The sequence below is a fragment of the Dunckerocampus dactyliophorus genome, chromosome 9, assembly GCF_027744805.1.
Source record: "Dunckerocampus dactyliophorus isolate RoL2022-P2 chromosome 9, RoL_Ddac_1.1, whole genome shotgun sequence".
Taxonomy (NCBI): Eukaryota; Metazoa; Chordata; class Actinopteri; order Syngnathiformes; family Syngnathidae; genus Dunckerocampus; species Dunckerocampus dactyliophorus.
Genome location: NC_072827.1, coordinates 4,049,618 through 4,069,348, shown reverse-complemented (window position 1 = coordinate 4,069,348; position 19,731 = coordinate 4,049,618). Strand labels below are relative to the sequence as shown.

General features: G+C 40.7%; 1 protein-coding gene across 8 annotated transcripts in view; it reads right to left on the bottom strand.

The window, feature by feature from the left end:
• The window catches only part of LOC129187496 (diacylglycerol kinase beta), a 78,105-nt gene extending 59,119 nt beyond the window's left edge, over positions 1-18,986 (bottom strand). For 2 of the 8 annotated variants that reach the window (XM_054786901.1, XM_054786905.1), the window contains exons 1-5: positions 15,551-15,724; positions 15,356-15,458; positions 15,059-15,283; positions 6,248-6,367; positions 591-719 (exon numbers count right to left, since the gene is read on the bottom strand). The gene's annotated coding sequence lies outside the window, so the exon portion shown is untranslated. Of the gene's footprint in view, positions 1-590; positions 720-6,247; positions 6,368-15,058; positions 15,284-15,355; positions 15,459-15,550; positions 15,726-18,886; positions 18,944-18,964 lie in introns of those variants that run through there. The other 6 variants (XM_054786907.1, XM_054786902.1, XM_054786909.1 and 3 more) reach the window with 6 other exon arrangements.
• Between the last annotated feature and the right edge of the window lie 745 nt (positions 18,987-19,731).

Genomic DNA, 19,731 nt, shown 5'->3' with positions numbered 1-19,731 from the left:
CGTCATTTTTACATTTTTTTTGCTTAAAAATGCTTCATTTAGGCAAAAAAAGTACAATTTGCTTAAATGTGCCTTTTTTTAGTTAATAAAAGGCTGTATTCAACCACAAAACAGCATGAAAACCATGATAGAGTTCAGTTGCAAAATTCAAACCAGGATGTGGTGAGCGCCAACTGTAATAATAACAATAATAATAATTATAATATAATATCCTGCTTTTGGAACATTTGAATGTGAGAAAAGCAAAATGGCCAAAAAAACAATCCCATTTGAAACAAAAATGATATTAAGCTAATTTTCATGCATGAGGATTTCAAAATATGCAATAAAAATATGCACAAATGTTGTTTTGTCCTTGACCCAAACTTTGTCCTCTGCTGGTTGTGACCCACTCATGTCCTCAATGTCCTTTTTAGTATTTAAAAAGCAAGACACACGATGAAGATGTGAGCACACACTGCCAGGATGACTCACGGCTTCAGGCTAGAAATACACAATGTAGGGTGGCTGATAAAGTGGGCTTGAAGGTGTCCTGACGGACGTGAAGGAACATGGACATGCATGGAGGTACCACAATACAAGCTTCCTACCTCCACTACGTCCCGTCCTAAAGAAGAAGGTGTCCAAGCTTCACGAATCCCACGTCGGCTGGTGGGGTGCTCTCACACGCCGGCCACAGCATCCCTCACCTTGTCCTCGTCCTTGTCTTCATCCTCGTCCTGTCAAAGCAAAAAAAGATTCTTTTGCTTCCTCGCTCTGTAGCCCTGCCCCTCCCTCTCTCTCTCCCCCTCTCTCTCTGTCTCTCTGGGAGTGATGTAAGACGTCTTTCCTCTGCTCTTCTTTGTTGGTGTGGATGACATATTATGGAAATGATGATGAATAGGAGAATATGTCTATGATTATCACAAGAAGCTCAGCTTGTTGTGTTTTTATATTTCCCTGCAAGTCATACTACTACTAATACTTATCATTAGTATTACTCTGATCATTCACATCCCCAAAGAAAGTTTTCTTTTGGATATAAAAATGTCTTACGTGATTTGCTTCTGTTTATAATTTGACATCATGTTCATGAAATAGACTGTCTGTCTGAAATAGAATGTCTACAATGTCAACTGTTTTACGCCCACGCAGGAAGTGAGCGACACACTTGTGTGTGTACACACACACACACAGACACACACGCCAGGAAGTGGGAAGCAGTCATAAAGACGTGCTTAACAATTTCCAAACAAGCACTGAGGTGTTTATCACAGCCTCACTTCTTTTTACGCTTACATTTCACACTCACAGCTCATTGCTGACTGACTGATGACATCTTTACACGTACACACAACTCAAACACTTGGCTTATTTATTCACCAATATTCATATTTATGATTTGCTGCTACCAATACAAATATACATAACAGAACACACCTAATTCATACCTAACAGAACACACCTAATTCATACCTAACATAACACACCTAATTCATACCTAACATAACACACCTAATTCATACCTAACAGAACACACCTAATTCATACCCAACAGAACACACCTAATTCATACCTAACAGAACACACCTAATTCATACCCAACAGAACACACCTAATTCATACCTAACATAACACACCTAATTCATACATAACACACCTAATTCATACCTAACATAACACACCTAATTCATACCTAACATAACACCCCTAATTCATACATAACATAACACACCTAATTCATACCTAACATAACACACTTAATTCATACATAACATAACACACCTAATTCATACATAACACACCTAATTCATACCTAACAGAACACACCTAATTCATACCTAACAGAACACACCTAATTCATACCCAACAGAACACACCTAATTCATACCTAACATAACACACCTAATTCATACATAACACACCTAATTCATACCTAACATAACACACCTAATTCATACCTAACATAACACACCTAATTCATACATAACACACCTAATTCATACCTAACATAACACACCTAATTCATACATAACACACCTAATTCATACCTAACATAACACACCTAATTCATACATAACACACCTAATTCATACCTAACATAACACCCCTAATTCATACATAACATAACACACCTAATTCATACCTAACATAACACCCCTAATTCATACATAACATAACACACTTAATTCATACATAACATAACACACCTAATTCATACCTAACATAACACACCTAATTCATACATACATAACACACCTAATTCATACATAACATAACACACCTAATTCATACCTAACATAACACACCTAATTCACACATAACATAACACACCTAATTCATACCTAACATAACACACCTAATTCACACATAACATAACACACCTAATTCATACCTAACATAACACACCTAATTCATACATAACATAACACACCTAATTCATACCTAACATAACACACCTAATTCACACATAACACAGCTAATTCATACCTAACATAACACACCTAATTCACACACAACAGAACACACATAATTCATACCTAACATAACACACCTAATTCACACATAACAAACCTAATTTAAACCTAACATAACACACCTAATTCATACATAATATAACACACCTAATTCATACATAACATAACACACCTAATTCATACCTAACATAACACACCTAATTCATATATAACATAACACACCTAATTTATACCTAACATAACACACCTAATTCACACATAACATAACACACATAATTCATACCTAACATAACACACCAAATTCATACCCAATATGACACACCTAATTCACATATAACATAACACACCTAATTCATACCTAACATAACACACCTAATTCACACATAACATTAGCTATTAGGTATCGGGATGAAATCCTTGGACCCATTGTCAGAACCTACGCTGGTGCAGTGGGACCTGGGTTCCTCCTGGTCCACGACAATGCCCGACCTCATGTGGCTAGTGTATGCAGGTAGTTCCTGGAGGATGAAGGAATTGATACCATTGACTGGCCCCCACGTTCACCTGACCTAAACCCAATAGAACACCTCTGGGACATTATGTTTAGGTCCATCCGGCACCGCCAGGTTGCTCCTCAGACTGTCCAGGAGCTCATTGATGCCCTGGTCCAGATCTGGGAGGAGATCCCCCAGGACACCATCCGTAGTGTCATTAGGAGCATGCCCCGACGTTGTCAGGCATGCGTACAAGCACGTGGGGGCCACACAAACTACTGAGAATCATTTTGAGTTGCTACAATGACATTTTAGCAAAATGGACCAGTGTGCTGCATCATTTTTTCACTTTCATTTTTGGGGTGTCTTTGATTTCCCCCCTCTATAGGGTGATCATTTTCATTTCTATCAAATGATGTGGCATCATTTTGTTACTAATACATCACCCACTTATTATCAGGAAAGATATTCAAGATCATTTTCCCCCAGTTTAGATCTGATGTGTTTTCGAAGTGTTGCTTTAATTTTTTGGAGCACTGTATACATATAATATAATTATTCATCCATCCATCCATTTTCTATGCCGCTTATCCTCATTAGGGTAGCGGGGGCATGCTGGAGCCGATCCCATAATCTATTCATTTCTATTAAAATGTCAAATGTCCTTCTGGGACCTTCCATGGGAGAACAAGACAATGAGTGTAAAAACTAAACTGAACTAAACAGAGTAGTAGCTACAATGGTGGTGCTAACACATAATGACAGCACAACATGTAACAGGTAAGTAAAGACACATAGGACAACTACTACTATGGGGAATAATATACAACTATGTTAACTCCAAACATTCCCAATGAAGGCGGTGACAAAACATCTTTATCTCAAACTATGGCCATATTAAACCCTACTATGGATTATCCGTACGCTCTTGCCTTACTAGTGATTTGGTGGTTGTAATGACGCAGTAGTTTGCTGCTGAATAGTTAGTGTGTGGTTAGCTGTGGTGTTACTTCATGTCTTCGTTGTAAAGTGCTTCTGCAGTACTGAATATAAACAAGATACAGTAGCTATTAGCTGTCCTAGAAGTCACGAGATGATTCCATGGGCTAATTTGCATATAATTTGCATATGATGTTGGAACAGATGCTGTAGGAAAAAAAGTCGTGGGAGAGACAAAAAAGTCAGTAAAAACACCTTAATTACGTCTCAAACTACAAATAAACTTGATCCTTAGTTTAATTTAAGCCAGCTAGAGGACAAGCGTGACGGACAAAAGTCTTTCAATATGGAACAGCCGTCCTCTGGGAGGTGTTAGGATGAGTTATGACTTGGCAGAGGGAGGCTGTTATCCTTCAGCGGGAGGGACAGGAGTCCAATGTGAGACACAAACATGCTGTCTGCATCACAGCATGCTTGTCCTGCAGGGAGCGGTGGGACATTTGCATCCTCAGTGGACACAGTGGGACAATACCACAGAAGGTATACTTTGGAGTAGTCAGTGTACGGCTTGTACGGCTGATTTACTGTCAACACACAGCCACTATTGTGTGCATATCTGGCAACGCCAGTGAGTAGCAAGATCATTGGGTCTTGGTGGTAGCGTGCACGAGTGCTGCTGCTTCACTGCGGGGAAGAGCATTGTCTTAAAACTGGGATGAGCAGAATGGAGGAACTGATGACGGATGTGACCTTTGAACCCAGCTACCTTGGCCACATTGTGTTGTGCCAGTGTTGTTTTAGTCAACATTGACCATGACCATTTCGTAGATGAACCGTTTGTTCATGACAAAAACGAGATGGTGACCTGAGACCTGGACCAAAATGTCTATCTTCAGTGGTACCCGACCATCCACCAGTACCAGCCTGGAGAACAAATATACACAATCTTCACAATCTTACCTTACCGGCATTTGGGAGCAAATATGAGGTGAAAGAAAACGGCTAAATATACAGTATAGTAGTCTATCTGTGCAGCATGGGACAAAGTTCCACGGTGCGTTCAAGGACCATCCAACAAAGTCAGACCGTTCGCAACAAACAACATAAACACGCAAATACAGTACTATGGGATTTGTAACTTGATATTATTTTGAAAATAAAGTAAAGGCCCATATTTCCAAAATTGATATGCATTTACATCAAATTCCATGTAGTTTTTTTTTTCAAGTGTATGTTTTTTCAATGCGCCTAAAAGTTTCCCGCAGCCTGGTGGTTGGGGATGTTTAAAATGCATGACATTCTTCCTATTGTGCGGGTATTTTACTTTTTAAGATATGACATACCGACGTTTGATTTTGCATTCACCTGTAGACTTTTACAGATGTTCTTTGTATACAGACAGAGTTATTGTATCTTCTCCTTTTTATTCCTCATACCATTTCCAATACTTATTGACACAGATTGCATTTTGTATTGTTTTGTTTTTACTAAAACATTTTTCGTTTTCGTGGAGTAAATCTGCACTAAAACTATCACATATAGAAGTGACTAAAATGTGACTGAAACAAGAAGCATTTTCATCCAAAAGCCAAAGACTGAAAATAAAACGGCTGCCAAAAACAACACTGAAAAACTGATGTAGTACATCAGTCAAAATAAATAGGTTTCTTGCTCAGATCTAGAAAAACCATACAGGGAAGTTTCCAAATAGCCAAAATGGAGGATGTAGTGACAGATGGTTGCAAGGTTTCCATGGCAATGGGAAGAGGATTGACAAGTAGAATAAAGCTTGTGTCATACGTCACACAACATATGCAAAAGGGGGGTTTGCTGCTCCACGCTAACGTCGTACATATTCACGCTCGCGTGTGACTTATTAGCCGGGCTGCTCCACAGCGCTATTGGTCTCAATTATTCACACGGCGGCCGCATCCGCAATCCGAAAAAATGGAAAGCCAGCTGCTAACGGTGCATGTTTTCTGGCCACAAGGGGGCGCCACAAGGCCAAAGGGGCCAAACTTGCAACTATCAACGCAAAAACAAGTGAAATGGATGGTAATGATCCCAACTTTGATGCAAATGATGAGCAAAGCTCACTGTGGCTTGGTCGTCATGGTTACCATAGCGACAGCAGCTCCAAAAAACAAAAACACATACAGGCGGAAAGAGTCACACAATTGGATTCACCCCCAATTCCTCCATTTAGCTTTGAGGCCACACGCGTGACGCTAGCAGCTGACAATGTCACAACGACCTTGGTGCTGACGACAATTTGACATTCAAATTGGTCGTCTGTCCAAACGATGCCTCCTGCTGGAATGTGCGCACGCTTAAAAGAAGGCATGCAAATGTCCTTACCACCATCCTTTCCATCTTCCTGTCTCCTGCTGTGCTGTCTTTTCCCACCGTTCCTGAAGCAGTCACAAGAGCCAAGTGGTAATCACCAAACGGGCAACAGGTGTCTCACACAGGTGGACGCTGCAAACCAGAGACATTATTATGCCATCAAGAGTAATCCTGCATTCATACTTCCCCCCTGGAAAAGATTCCTACTTGCACTTTTGCAATTGCAATTTAATTTCACAAGAATGATGTCAAAATATGAAGTGAAAAAAGTTGTCAAAAAGTTGTCATTTTTATGAGAATAGTGTAATATTATGAGGTGATAATTTTTTTCCCCCTTAGAATAAAGAAATATTATATTTGAAATATTACAAAAAAGAAACATTTGCTTAAACGTCACAATAATGCGAAACAAAACAATGAATAAAATTGTCTTTTGTGGAAAAGCGGGTTATATAGAGTCAAAATATGGGAACAAAGTTAAAATGACAAAAAGAACATTTTCCAGAAGAAAGTTGAAATAGTCAGAAAAATCCAAAAATAAAACATGTAACATACAACTCGAGTCAAAGTACTACAGAAGAAGAAATAAATCATTTCAATTCAATTGAAATCTAATTTTATTTTTTAAAAAGGTGTAATATGATGAGAAACAAACAAAAAAACAAAATGAAGTTGTAATTTTGGGGAAATTAGGTTGGGACAAACTATTACGAGAATAAAGTCATAATTACAAGAAGAAAGTTTACCAGAATAAAGTTGAAATACTTGGCATAAGTTTGGACACGCTCGTCTTAGAGGTTGTGTAATGTCATCTACGGTCTTCAACATTGACTGGATGGAAATATGAAAGACACAGGTACAGGTAGGTGGCACAGGTGGGTGGCACAGGTAGGTGACAGAGGTGGGTGGCATTTTCATCCAAAGTGCAAGAAGACTTGGCAGGCCCAACTGAATCTGCCCGTTGTGAGAAAAAGCAACAACTGAGAGCTAATTCCATCCTTTGCAGGGGGCTGCACTGCTACTCTATGTATCCTACTTCTACGCTCGCAGCTCTCTATGTGATCATGGAGTAAGTGCTTGACTTGGTGTAAATGGTGACATGAGTGCGTGCTAAGCACATTATGCAGCACTACATCAGGATGTTGACTTGAAATAAAAGCAGCAGTGGCGGAAATGAAAGAGCATTTGCCTCCGAGGGGGAATCACTGATTTGTTAATTGACCATTAGCGTGCTGCTTTGCTCTCCCACAACAACAGCTCACTTGATTCTGGAAAACTAGTCTTTACTTGTCTTCTTGTTGCACAAACATTGTATGTCCATGTTTCCTTTCTACAATAATAATAAACATACAGTATGTAACAGATGCCGCCCTGTGAGGCTGCGCACGTGTACGTTGGTAAACCTCACTCCCTCTGCCTTGAGAACTGCTCTGAACACGCGGTCGACAGTCCGGGCTTTTGGCCGAGTGATCAACGCTGTCGTCTCCCATTAGGAAGGTCCTGTGTTCGAGCCCCGGAGTGGGCAGTGTGATGCAGGGCGGGTTACACATACATACAGGATCATATCATGTGCTGCACATACTGTACATACAGCATGATCTATGCATGCTAGCTTTTTGTCACGTAAACAACAAGGCAGAACAATAAGAGCAGAACTATCTAGTCTAATTTAGGAAAAGTCTTCTGTGAAAATAGGAAAGAGGGGGCTAGGGGGTGGGGGGCACAGGGGCGCAACCCACGACAACATTCCTAACTTGGGCTCTATAGATAGACCCTACCCTGAGATGAACCTCCATCTTTTTTCCTTTCTTCAGCTCCTCATCTACATACAGCACATATTTATTTATATTTATATCTATTTATCCAGCACTGACCCCGCCTTTGGAAACATCAACTCTTCATCCTGAGGTTTCAAGAGACCACGGTTGCATTACAGACAAGCTTGATTGAATGTTCTTAAAAAAACACATCTGATTAGTTAGGACAAAGGCTGCTAAAAGCCATTATAGATAACAACTTCGTCATATTTCAACTTCACCAATGATTTGGAGTGCATGAGAAAGGAGAAAGCAAAACATACCGTAGCTCTCTTTAACTTCTTTTATGCAGCACCAACAGAACCAATGAAACTGCCGAGTTGTAACCATGCGTCCACGTCACTTCTGGTTTGACACCTGGGGGGGCCAACATTGACTCTGGCCACATACACACCAGGGATGCGAGCGGATATCATCAGCAAAACATACGGACATTATAGCCATCTATTTGATGTGATGTAGTATTTCAAACTAAGACAGGAACAACATCAAATTAAATACAGAGCCACCAGCCTGGACTTGGTTTTTCAGAGAACAAAAGTGCACATTAGCACTCCATAAGCTCATCAAATCTCACCTTTATGCATTCCCACATAGCATCAGCATTTGGGAGCAAATATGAGGTGAAAGAAAAAGGCTAAAAATTCAGTATAGTAGTCTATCTGTGCAGGGTGAGACAATTTTACATGGTAAATTGAAGGACCACCCAACAAAGTGGGATGAGTTGTCGCTCGCCTTAAGCCTGCAAAAATTGTGGGATTTCTATCTGTATATTATGTTTGGAATAAAATAATGGCCCATACTCCCAAAATGTATATACCATTACATAAAAGTTGGTGTAGTTATTTACACATTATTCAATTTTTTCACATTTTCCCACAGCCCGGTGGTTGGGGACCCCTGCCTTATTAAAAGGTAATATTAGCAATGATATAGGTACTACATGTACGTGTATACATATACGTACAGTATATGTGTATATATGTAAGTATGAGTTTGGATGCAGTAGTAATATTAAACGAGGATAATTAATGAAAAAAACAATAATAATAAAAATGATATAATAATACGTAATGATAAATGTTATTTACCTTTGAAAAGGAGTGGTCGAGCATATGTCGTCGTGGTGGAGGAGGAGGAGATATTGAAAAAAAGGACAAATGGTCGTCGTTGTTAGACTCTTCTAAAAGAGGTAGTGTTCTGTGGGTGGTGTAGAATTAAGCAGGCCTATTAACTCTTCATAAACTTCAATCACACGCTCTGTCCGGGTTGTATCATACAACTACAATTTAGCTTTACATTTCTCCTTTACACTCTCTCCCCACCGTCTTCCTCTCTGTTGGTGCCATTAGCAGTGTCACAGTGCCCTCTACTAGTCAAGCAGTATAAATACTGATGGAGCGACTAGAAGGCAAAATAAAATAAAATATAGACCAGTCGGCTTTGTTCGTATCTCCGAAAATTCGCATGTCGGATGTTCGTATTTTAACTTTGGTTTTCGTCAAAATTTTGCTTGGGGCTGTTGTTCTTGGGTGCCTCCGCTAGCATTGTCTTGTCCGGTGGTGATGTTTGAGGTGTGCTCGGAGGTCAGTGGTATTTCCTGAGTGTTTTACAATCCAATGACACTGCTTGCAAACTGCCCAAGGCAAACATAGCCACGGGGTCCTCCACATCCTTGTGTAGCACTGACAAAAGTTTTATTCGATTTGAAATGTGTTTATTTTATTTTGTTTATTTAATATTTTTATGTCTTATTTATTTTTAAAACATTTAAAAATTAATGTTTATTATCTACTAACAAGTGTGAATATAAGAAAAATATCGTATTTCCTGAGCGACAAAAAGGTCTTAAATCCACCCAGGGGATTAATATTACCTAACGAGTGAACCATTTAAACAATTTTACTGTCATTAATAAGAACATTAAGGAACATTTCATATAGTTTACCACTTTAATACTCACATACGCACAGAATAGAGAAAGACATGTGTTCATACTTGTGAATGAAAGATCCATACTTTCTTTGGAAACAAAATATCGTAGTCATATAGCCTATATAGTCATATATCCTGTCTATAGTGGCCACTAAAGGGAGACGGCAAAAGTGGCCGCTATAGGCAGGTGGCTGTTATAGACAGGTTGACCAGTAGAGGGCACTGTGGGACTGCGGATAAAAGTTGTAAAAAACTACTAGGCTTGTCATTGTACACCACCCACAGAACAAAGCTGTGTTAGTACTGTATTGTCGTTTATGTTTGTTTTTAATATTTTGTTTTTGAATTTGGATTTGGTTGGCTGATCTTAAACTTTTTTGAAGAAAATTAGAAGAAATCTCACTCGTGGGCTATATATACTATATATACGAAAGTCCTGCAGTGTTCTCCACTGTTAATAAAGCGATTAAAGTGCATCGGCGATGTCAGTCTCTCCTTCCCCACAACAAGAGGCATTACAGTATTGACCAGTGCACATTGTCTCACACCAGGAAATAAACGGTGTCACTGTCTGCAACAAGCTCCAAAGAAGACAGCTGTTTTTATGTGGAACAACTGACAGTTTGTGTGGATCTTGTGAATGATTGTGACTGAGCTAGGACTCAGTAATTAAAGTCTACACACGACAGCTTCATTGCTTAAAAACAAAACTTTTTCGTGCATGAAGCTTCTGCTGGAGTCGGCATTTTGGCCGCTATATGCGGTCAGATATTGACCAGGGGATACAAAATGGGTGGCCGCTGGCCGCGGTAGAAAGTTGACCACTATACACAGTGTCTATAAACACGTACATTTTCAGCGGCCGCTATAGGTAGGTGGTCGTTCTATACAGGTGGCCGCTAAGACAGGTTTGACTATATATGTATTGCAAGATCGATCAAATGGACCAGCCCTAGTGACAATATGCACATTTTTATTTCCCTGCGCACCAAAATGTAATGTAATGCAACCATCCATCCATCCGTCTTATATGCCGCTTGGATTTCCATGCAGGAGTTTTTGTGTAATCTTGCTTGCTAACTAAAGACAGAAAGTTAAGCACAAACAAACAAATACCAATTAGCATACGACCTTGGTGTTACCAACATGGCTTATTCATATGTTTATTTATGTTAGACCTTGTCAATGATTCAAGGTGTCACCTCGCAAATGCAAGGTGGTCAAGGATGGGTAGAAAAAAAAATCACGGTGGACGGCATCAAAGCATTATTGCTGGCTCTTTTTCTTTCTTCTCAGCACAGGCTGCAAACAGAAGCCTTCTTCATTAGAATGCAGCACTGAGCTCCAGCAGAGGGAGGAATGATGAAAGCAGAGCTAAAAATAGCTGCCTCCCAGGATCCCCCCCCTACGCCACTGTAAACACTGCAATGCAAGTGTGTGCGTGCGCTTAGAGCTGCTGTGTTGGAAATGTTTTAGTTGTCTCCTCCGTCATAAAGCAGTGTTTGCTTTAGCAAGCATGCATCATCAAAGTGCTGTGCAATGAAAGCCATCTGTGGTGTTAGCTGCAGCTGCTGCTTCCTTCCATATTCTAGTCCGTCCATCCATCCATCCATCCATCCATCCATCCATCCATCCATCCATCCATCCATCCATCCATCCATCCATCCATCCATCCATCCATCCATCCATTTTCTTCCACATATCCAGGTTTGGATCACGGGGGCAGCAGTCTCAGTAGGGAATACCTCCAGCGTGCCCTCGGTCTGCCTGAGGGTCTCTTCCAGGCTGGGCATGCCTGGAACACCTCACCAGGGAGGCGTCCGGGAGGCATTCGGACTAGATGCCCGCATTTCAAGAAGCTGGGGGAGGGAAACCAGCACATGACATATGGGACAAACCGCTCTCTGACAGTTTGAGAGGGGAAGCTATTAGACTAGTCAAAGAATATGTTCAAGTAGCAAAAATTAAATTTCCCATAAGCTTAACACCAGTCAACTGGCAAAGAGAGCCAATCGGGATCACATTCTCTGATGGAAGCGACAAAATCTATGGAGCGGTGGTGTACTTAAGGTGGGAAACGGACAAAGGGGCTCAGGTTCGGCTCGTCGAGTCAAAAGCCAGATTGACCCCGCTAGATCAGAAGGAGGATGCTGTCAAGGCAAAAGTCTGTGGAGCAGTCTTTGCAGCTCGACTCAGGAAATTCATGGGAAGACAGGGCAGATTGAAAGTTGACCACTGGTTCCACTTTACCGACAGCCAAACCGTCCTAAAAGCTATTCAGAGAGACAGCTACGGATACCAAACCTTCTTTGCCAACCGGATAGGAGAGATACAGAAAGTTGGACCGGTTGGCGACTGGTGGTGGATACCCGGGAACCTCAACGTTGACGATATCATCACAAGAGGATGCACTCCTGACGACATGACGGAAAATTCACTGTGGCAAAATGGACCCGAATTCCTGAAATGGCCAGTTGAGACATGGCCTAAAAAATCTGCAATGGAAGTTGCATCTCAAGCCATAGAACGAGTGGACAAACTCCAGAGAACAGCATTTTCAGCCTAACTGCTGTGTCAAGAGGCAACATCAACTAATCGAACTCTCGGAGGTGAAGCAGTCAAAGCCTGTATCGCTGTAAGGAGATTCAGCAGCCTTTCCAAGTTAGTAAAAGTGGTCGCCTTGATATGGCGAATCGTGAAAACGTGGCTCAAATTATGTAAAGGGACAAGTGTGAGGCCAAAGTGGGAGGTGGTTGATCACACAGAGGGAAAAGCCAATAAGATCGAATAAGATTTAAATGGTTCACTTGTTAGGTAATAATAATCCCCTGGGTGGATTTAAGGCCTTTTTGTTGTTCAGGAAATACGATATTTTTCTTATATTCCCACTTGTTAGTAGATAATAAACATACATTTTTAAATGTTTTAAAAATAAATAAGACATTAAAATATTAAATAAACAAAATAAAATAAACACATTTCAAATCCAATAAAACTTTTGTCAGTGCTAAACAAGGATGTGGAGGACCCCGTGGCTATGTTTGCCTTGGGCGGTTTGCAAGCTGTGTCATTGGATTGTAAAACACTCAGGAAATACCACTGACCTCCGAGCACACCTTAAACATCACCACCGGACAAAACAATGCTAGCGGAGGCACCCAAGAGAGCAAATTATGGGTGATCTCCCTCCAGAACGCTCTAATCCCGCTTCTCCATTCCAATTTACATCTGCCGATCTGTTTGGGCCTTACAAAGTAAGGGATGAGGTAAAATGGAGAGTCAAACTCAAGGTGTGGGGAATTGTATTCTGTTGTATGGCCTCAAGAGCTATACACGCTGATGTTGTAACCAACCAGTCATCCGAAGCTTTCCCCTTAACCTACCACCGATTCACATCACTTAGAGGACACCCACAAAAACTAGGGTCACACCCTGGATCGAATTTTGTGGGTACAAAACCTGCTCTTGAGGAATCCTCAAATCATCCAACATTGAAGAAGAAACAGCGAAGAGTGGGACAGAATGGTCCTGGAAAATTCATCCAGCAAGTTCACCCCACAGGAATGGAGCAGCGTAGGCGGCCGTGAAAATAGTTAAACGGGCACTTATTAATCTCGGAGGAGATGGAGTCCTGACATGGGGAGAATTCCAGACATTACTCTTTATGACAGCCAATCTTGCAAATGAAAGGCCCATTTGCACGAGAATACAGGGCCGCGAGGACTGCATGGAGTACATAAGTCCCAACTCTCTTCTGCTTGGCCGAGCAAGTGCACGGGGAGATCCTGGTAACTTCCTGTTTGAGGGGTACCCGTACAAAAGATTCAGCTTCATTCAAGCAAAGGTCAACAAGTTTTGGAAAAAGTCGTGCCAACTCGCTGGTCCAAACCTTTTTGTGAGGAGCAAATGGCACACAAAGGAACGGAATGTCTCAGTTGGAGATATTGTTTGGATTGCTAATCAAAATGTGCTCAGGGGCCAATTTAAACTAGCCCGAGTCATCAGTACCAATGCTGATAGCAGAGATATCGTAAGGGACGTCGAGGTCAAGGTTTCCCCAAGTTACCCAGCAACAGCCATAAAGTACGTTACATCCCAAAGGAAACCTGGTCAGCCCAAGAGTCAACCTCCAACCACAATCCTTCACAGAGATGTGAGACGCCTCGTCATCTTGATACCCGTGGAGGAGCAAGTGTAACGGAAGCTGTTGTGACCTCCTTGGGTTCAAGAACCAGGAGGTCAAGTGGGAGGTGTTCTGTCAAATTTGGCTTATTTGAGAATATTGTTAGAAATGTGTCACATGATTATACGTGTATTTCTCAAAGAACATGACAATTCTTCTGACAACTATGATGCTGGTCGTTTAGAACTTAAGAGGCAATTGTGATGAATTTCAATACTTATGTGACAGACCTATGACACACATTATTACACATTATTAATACTTGGGGGTTGTACAAAGTACACAAATGGGAAAAAAGAACAAAGACTCGAGAAGTGTCATTCGAGTATCTTTGTCCCAACTATTCAAATGATTGTAACAAGAGAAGACCGGAGAGACCACTGGTATGTGAAGGCTATTGTTGTTCCTAAGTTACAAACTGCATAGTAATGAGTAATAATTTGATGCTATTCCTCTCTGATCCTCAGGTTATCAACCTAACCTGTGCTCCTGTAAATAGTTGAGGTGTAAATAAACTCAAGAAAATCTACTGAAGTTGAGTTGATAAAGCGTCCTCTGCAATCTTCACTGCCTTCTCAAGTTGAGGCTGGTGAAGGTCCTAAACAACTTGACAATAGACTCTAACGGACCTTTGAGGGCAGGAGGCCGAATAGGACAATCAGGCCTGAGCACTAAGGAGGCTCAACCCATCATCGTCCCTGGTCGCCATCATCTGGCAACCCTGCTGGTGCCCCACTATCACCGTGAAACGCCGTGAAACATCAAGGAAGACACTTTACTGAAGGAGCCATCCGAGCCGCTGGATTTGCATCACCAGCACACTTTTCAAGTGCGTCATCTGTAGAAAGTTACGAGGAAACACACAACTTCAACCAATGGCAGACTTACTAGCTGAACGCCTGCAAGTAGCACCTCCCTTCACCTATGCAGGCGTCGACGTCTTTGGACCATGGGACGTCATCTCACAATGCACAAGAGGGGAACTTTCCAACTCCAAATGATGGGCTGTGATGTTCTCATGCATGTCTTCAAGGGCAGCACATCTCGAAGTGATCAAGGCTATGAGCTCTTGCAGCTTCATCGCCTTCCAAAGGTTCTTCGCTGCGAGGGGCCCTGTCAAACAAATACTGTCTGACTGTGGTACTAATTTTGTCGGTGCCTCTCGAGGACTGAACATGGACAAACCAAGTCAAAGCTCAGATACTGTGGAGAAGTTCCTCAGCACCCAGAGATGCTCTGCGGTCTTCAATCCATGATTGACATCGCCCGCTGCATTCTAGACTTCATGCTGCTTGAACAGAAGAAATAACGGCTTACCCATGAAGTCCTCACCACCCTCTTGTCTGATGTCATGGCAGTCATGAATGCAAGACCCCTCACCCTCGTGTCATCAGATCCTGAATCTCCCCTCATCCTCACACCAGCAATGCTTTTGACTCAGAAAACAGCCTCCACTCGTCCTTCCCCTTTGCAAATTTGACAGTTTTTTGTTTTGTGCAGTTAACATGAACATTTGTGCTGCTTTCGTTTTTGAGTTCTAACAGTTTATTTTACAGGTCGTCTCAAGTTCACCCAGCCTCTGACATACTCGGAATGAAACCAAAATAGTCTCATTTTTTAGTGCTACATTAGTGCTGTTTTGTGCAGTTGAAATGAAAGTTTGTGCTATCAGACTTTTTCAGTTATTAAAGATCTAATTTTCTGGTGATTACATAATCAGGTGATGCCATCACCACTCTGCATTCACCAAATGAAACCAAAATAGTCTCATTCTTTTCATCTTCGTTCGTGCTGTTTGGTGCGAATAAAATACATTTGTCTTAATTTGTGGTTTAAACGATTTCTCCGATGATGTCACGGCCGACTGTGGCTCGTCTGGTACCAATGAGTAACACCTGGTGTGAGTAACTAACTTGGTTGTCGTAAACTTTTCAAAAGTCGTCCTATTTTAGTGTCACTGGCACAGGAAGAAGGCCAGGTTCAATGGTTACCATGTTAAATTATTATATTGTATTGACAGTTTTGGTCGCAGCGGTTTTGGGTTAATGTGCGACTTATCAAGGCGTCACATACACTATATTAGCTACTGACACGCATCTTTTGTATCCTCGACACAAATATGACATCTTTGTAATGTAAAAGGTAGATGTCGGTATGTACTTCAGTAACCTTTTTTGACTCCTAGTTTGTTTAGGATGTTTTAAGCTGTATTGTTCATTATTCAGGTTAGCATGCTGGCCACACAGTAACAGTCTGGAGATCGGGAAGACCTGGGTTCAATTCTCCCTTGGGCATTTCAGTGTGGCGTTTGCATGTTCTCTCCCCCAATCCAAAAACATGCCTCTTAGGTTAATTGGCGACACTAAATTGTCCATAGGTATGAATGTGAGTGTGAATGGTTGTTTGTCTATATGTGCCCTGCCATTGGCTGCCGACCAGTCCACGGTGTACCCCGCCTGTCGCCCAAAGTCAGCTGGGATAGGCTCCAGCATGCCCCTCCAACCCTAATAAGAAGCGGCATAGAAAATGGGTGTTCATTATTCACCAGACAACATGACAAATGTACATTTGTAGATACACACAAGTATTTGAAGGTGACTTATTATCACATGATGCATTAAGTGGAATGCTCTCATGTTCTTGACTTTGCAAATGCATGCATGTTGTTGTGCATTAGCAAATAATTAGCTAAACAGTGTGATTTAGACAAATGTAGCATTGCGTTTTTGACGCATTAGCATCAATGCTGGGAATTTTTGAATTAACTTTCAACGTGCTTACATTGGCCAGAGATTAGGATGTGTTTTGGAGGAAATAAACGGTTAGATGAACAGATAAAACTGATGAAAATGGTTGTTTCAGGCTTCTCATGCCACAAGTGTATATGTCTGACCACCACCTACAGGCATTGAAGCGTGGTCTTCTTAAATAAATGAACATAACACTCCCTTTGCACTGCTTTCTTTTTCTCTTGGCATTTTAAACATGTTTTTGGTTGACATGAAAACTGATCAAGGAGGATGCAAGAAGCTGCAAGAAGTTAAGATCAGGTAAAACCACTGTGACTTGCTTTGGAGCGTTGGGACTGGATGACGTCCTCACCGGAGAAATCTCTGAAACCACAAATGTATTTTATTTGCACCAAACAGCCTGATCGAAGATGAAAAGAATTAGACTTGGTTTCATTCGGAGCATGACGGGGGCTGGGTGAACCTGAGACGACAGGTGAAGTACAAATTGCCTGAATGTGTGCGTACTCCGCCTTTTGCACAGTCTTATAGATGAGGCCCCTGATGTGTCCAGCTGTTCTTAAAGGAAGGTTGCCACTTCAGCCACATCGGTTTTATTTTACAATTGCTTTTATCGCCAGAGCCGCCTCTTGCTTAAAATCCTCTCCAGTGTTTGCTGAGTAAAATCCCACGTGAATTTACAGTCAGATGAAGAAAGTACTCCTCAGTGCACTCACAGTCCATGTCTGAACAGGAGATATAAACTTCAGACTTAAGTTGCCGCTGTGACTGTTGTCGAAAGGTATCTCATAATTAGGACTTTCTAATAATTATGTCTTTTCTTCTCATAAGTTTGACTTTTATCTTAGAATTATGACTTTTTATCTCATAATTTGGACTTTTTATCTCATAGTTTCAACTATCTATCTAAATGATGACTTTTTATCTCATAATTTCAACTTTCTATCTAATAATTAGGACTTTTCATCTCATAATTTGGGCTTTCTATGGAATAATTATGAGTTTTTATCTCATAATTTTGACTTTTCTCTTATAATTATGAATTTTTATCTCATAATTTCAACTTTCTATCTAAATGATGACTTTTTATCTCATCATTTTGACTTTTATCTCATCATTTCAACTTTCTGTCTAAATTATGACTTTTATCTCATCATTTCAACTTTCTATCTAATAATTATTACTTTTTATCTCATAATTTAGAATTTTTATCTGATAATTATGACTTTATATCTCACAATTTTTACTTTCTATCTAATAATTAGGATTTTTATTTCATAATTTAGATTTTACATCTCAAAATTATGACTTTTATCTCATAATTTCAACTTTTATCGAATAATTTTTTATCTCAAAATGTCAAGTTTTTTTATCTCGTAATGACTTTATCTGATAATTTTGACTTATCTCATAATTATGATTTTTCATCTCATAAATTCGACTTTTGTCTCATAATTATAACTTTTTAATCTCATAATTATGACCTTCTTATCTCATAACTATGAGTTTTTATCTCAAAATTATGACTTATCCATTGGGATGTTTTTTCCAGTGGCGGAAACGAGCTTCCATATTAAATATTAAATACATATAAAACATCTGTTTTTTAAATTCATTTTTCAGTCTTTTTGCAAAATGGCCCCTGCATCCTTTGACTTTCACATGAACATACGCCCCCCTCGCTGGAAGCACTTTGGACACCCCTGCATGGATGCAAGCATGAAGCTTGCTGACTGACACACTCAGCGTAACGTGGCAGTATTGCCACCTAGTGGCAAATAGTGGAATTACAGACAATACCTTCAAATTCTTCCGTAACCTCTTCGTTATATGTTCTATGCCCGCTATTTGGGTTTTTTGTAAGTTTGGGTTCCTTAAAGTCATTCAATTATCCTGATCGACTGAGCAAACAACATGAGCTTGTCACTACTGGGTAAAGGAAAACAAGTTGTGAGACTTCACTCACCAGGTTTTCTCACAAGTTTAGTTAGCTAGCCGACAACGAGGTTGTATAAAAACGAATATTCCCACCAGAAGTACTTACATGAGCGCCCCTGCTGGTGTATTTTACGTCAGCACCACATTTTCCAAACTGTCGAATGTCTCGCGAAATCATAAATGTCGTCATTTCCTGCAGGCATTGGGCTAGCGAGTAGCTACTTCCGCCCTCAGTTCACGCCCACAATAGCGCGACATTTGGACGAGACCCAGAGCCCTAACGAGATTTGGCAGCTGACAACCGGAAAAGAATAAGACACATACTGTAGGCGGATGAAACATTTATATTTGACTGTAACTTATTGAATCCAAACATTAAAAATCACATTTTAAATCTTGTTTTAAATTTACAGTAAAAAGAGGAGAAAACATAAATTTAATTATTGACCATAAACATTTTTGAGCAAGTAAGACATGAGTTGAGTAGCATGTTAACGTCATAAATAAAGACAACTCCACACTTGTTGATTCCATAAAAGGACCACAGGGGGCGCAGGGCTGGGTGGGGGTTGCCAGCTGGGTGTCCTTTGTGTGTTCACATCTTTATGGTTGTTCCAGTAAGCTGAGCATCAGCACAAACAACATTGCTGAGTCAGCAGCGCTTTGTGTGCAGCTTTCGTGCTTTCGTGACCTCGTCATTAGTAGCAGGTCGTTATGTGTAAAAATAGACCTCCATCATTATTACTGCAATTATTTTTAGGCACTTTTTCTCATCTCTCTATCCTGTTTTCTTTCAGTCGCGACAAGTCCAGGCCAAGATTTTCCCCACACCGTGTGCTCGAGTGCTGATGAGAACAAGGAGAGAAGATGGTA